Source organism: Myotis davidii, unplaced genomic scaffold (genome assembly GCF_000327345.1).
Source record: "Myotis davidii unplaced genomic scaffold, ASM32734v1 scaffold464, whole genome shotgun sequence".
NCBI lineage: Eukaryota > Metazoa > Chordata > Mammalia > Chiroptera > Vespertilionidae > Myotis > Myotis davidii.
In genome coordinates, this window is record NW_006295287.1 from 378,562 (window position 1) to 381,913 (window position 3,352).

Genomic DNA, 3,352 nt, shown 5'->3' on the forward strand with positions numbered 1-3,352 from the left:
CGGGGCCTCTGGAGGGCGGGGCTTGGGGCAGGCCCCGGTCTTAAGGGTCAGCTTCTGGGACCAGTCTGGGCCAGATGGTAGGGGGTCAGGTCTCGGTGAGGGTAGGGCTGCCTTGGAGGGGCGTGGTCTGTAGGGTGAGCGTGGGGCGCTGGGGGGAACAAGTGATGGAGAACCAGACCCTAGAAGTGGGGTCTGAGAGAGGCCAGTCCTGGGCAGGGTTGAGGATTCTGCAGAAGAGGTGAGTCAAGGGAGGGGGCAGGACCTGGGGAAGGGGAGGGACCGGCCAGGAAGGGGCGGGACGGAACAAGAGACCAGCCGGATGTGGCAAGATATGGAATCAGTGAGGGAGGAGTCCTTGGAAAGGAATGGGGTTCAGAAAGGGGTGAGGTCTAGCGAGGAGGCGGGAGCCAGGAAGGCAGGGACAGGGAAGGAAAGACGGGTTATCAGGTACAGAGGCACAGGGAGGCTCGCCGGGCAGAGCACGGGGTCTAGAGATTTATGTAGAAGGACGGAGCCGTCGGTGGAAGGAGGGTGAGGAAGGGAGGAGCCATTAGTGAGACATGGGCTGCACAGGTAGAGCCTTGGAGCATGTAAGTGGGTTTCAGGGCGTGGGCAGCCAGTGAGGGGGCAGGGCTCTCTGGTGAGAGGTGAGTCTAGGGCAGCGGTTCTCAACCTGTGGGTCGCGACCCCTTTGGCGGTCGAACGACCCTTTCACAGTGGTCGCCTAAGACCATCCTGCATATCAGATATTGACATTACAATTCATCACAGTAGCAACATGACAGTGATGAAGTAGCAACGAAAAAAATTTTATGGTTGGGTCACAACATGAGGAACTGAATTTAAAGGGCCAGAAGGTTGAGAACCACTGGTCTAGGGAGTCGTGCCTAGAGAGGAAGCCAGTATGGGGAATGGGTTTGGGGCAGGGCCTACCCAGCTATAAGGGGTGGAAAGTGAGAATCCAGAAGCTGGGCCTGGGAGGACGGAGGCCCAGCCGCTGAGAGATCATAGCCGGGAGTCTGCAGGGGAGGTTGGGGCAGAGGCTGGAGCTGCCTGTGGCCTGGAGAGGGGCCTGCTTCCCCAGGGCACAGGAGGGGCCAGCTGGAGTGGATTTCTGGTAGCAAAGGTCAGAACTGAAACTAGCCTCCTGTGCAGACTGAGAAGGAAAGGGGTCATCTACTAGGACAGCGGTTCTCAACCTGTGGGTCGCGACCCCTTTGGAGGTCGAACGACCCTTTCACAGGGGTCGCCTAAGACCATCGGAAAACACATATATAATTACATATTGTTTTTGTGATTACTCACTATGCTTTAATTATGTTCAATTTGTAACCATGAAAATACATCCTGCATATCAGATATTTACATGATGATTCATAACAGTAGCAACATTACAGTGATGAAGTAGCAACGAAAATAATTAGATGGTTGGGGGTCACCACAACATGAGGAACTGTGGGTCGTGGCATTAGGAAGGTTGAGAACCACTGTACTAGAAGGTGCAGAGAAGGGGCGGGGCCTATTCAGGAGTGGAGCCAATGTGACAGAGGATAGCGCCACCTGAGTGGGTGGAGCCTAAATCTCTGCCCGCCTCCAGCTGTGAGGGTGGGTGGCTTTTTGACTAGATTACTATTGCATGCTGGGACTCATAGTTCTCTCCTGTCTAGAGCGTTCTGGGAAAGGCCTCTGTCCACCTTGCTGCTGGTCTTTGGCCTGGAGCTGTCCACAGATTTGTGGGCAGATCACCTTCAAGGTGAACTTACAACTTCCTGGCTGCCCCCTCACGATAGACCAAGAGGTGTGGTCCCTCCTGCCTCCATTGCTGAGAAGCGTGATCTGCTCTGTTTATTGTCTTTTGGGCGCCCTGGCCCGCTCAGTGTACACCCATCCCCTTCTGGGAAATGTAGTCCCTCGGTGCCTTCGGATGAAGTAAAGAGTGGTCCTCCTAGCCTAGCTCCATCTGTGCCCCCATTGAATGCTGGGAACGTGGTCCCCTCAGCACCCCTCCACCTGCAAAGGGTGAGGTCCTTTCAGGGTTTCATTTTGTGCTGGGAGACCTCATCCCCTCAGGACAACTGCCGTCTCCCCTGCACCTATAACCACAGGCCCACACCTAGGAGTGAGGCCACTTGCTCTTCTCATGGCTTTACTGGAATTTATTAAAGGCTGGTCCTGTGCCAGGGATGTTTTAGGTTCTGGAGAATACCATTGTAAAGGGATATATATAGTCCCTGCTCACAGAGCTTGCATTCTAATGGGGAGACAAAGACAAAAAAGGACGGAAACAAATAATACAGTAAAATCTGTCCTGGAAGAAAGCAACAGGATATTGTAATGACTGAGATGGGGTTTCGAGAGATGCCAGTCGGAGAAGGCCTCCCTGAGATGGTGACAACGCGAGGTAACAGCCAATTTGAATAGGCATAGGTGGCCAGCGGCTACCATGTCGGAAAGCCCCCGAAGCAGAAAGGAGCTGGATGTGTTTGAGAAAGAGCAGAGGGGTGGGGGTGCTGGGAAATGAGGTCAGAGAGGCCATGGGGCCCAGCTCCTGCGGGGCCTTGCGGGCCACAGGGACGGCTTTGGCTTTGGCTGTAAGATAGAATCGCTGGAAGCTTTTCAACTGAGAAGGAAAACAATCCAATTAATATTTTGCAAAGATCATTCTGGCTGCTGTCTGGGGAACGGACTGGAAGACCCAAGAATGGAAGCCGGGATGGGTTGGGAAGCTGTTGTCATGGTCTAAGCAAGACAGCGGTGACAGCGGGGGAGTGTGGCAGGGGCAGCGATGGGGAGTGGACAGAGAGCCGGGAAGACTTGGAGATGGCCCCGGATGTGGGCATGAGGGCAAGAGAGAGAAAGGATGATTTAGCTTCCAAGCCTGGGCAGCTGGGGGAGTAAGGAAAAGACAGGGGACAGGTCGGAGGTGAGGGAAAGATCGAGAATTCTGTTTCTGACATGTTAATTTTGAGGAGCTGCTTGGAAACCCAAGGGGAGATGTTGGATAGCAAGTTTTGTGCAGAGCTCACAGGAGAGGGGGTGACTGAAGACAGGAGTCACCAACACCTCCAGCGCCGTCCGACAGAACTTTCTGCAACGAAGATGGCCTGCAGCCGCTCTGTCCAAAACGGTAGCCACTAGCCATGCGTGGGTGTTGGACACGTGGCACGTGGTTGGCGCTGCAGGGAACTAAATTTTAGTGAAATAAAATTGGAATAGTCATAGCTGGCTAGTGGCTACCACATTGGCTAGTGCAAGAAAGAGGTTGTGTTTAAACCCATGGATGTGGATGAGATCACCAGGGAGGGGGGACATGGAAGGAAAGAGGAGACTAGGGCACTCCTGACTGAGGAAG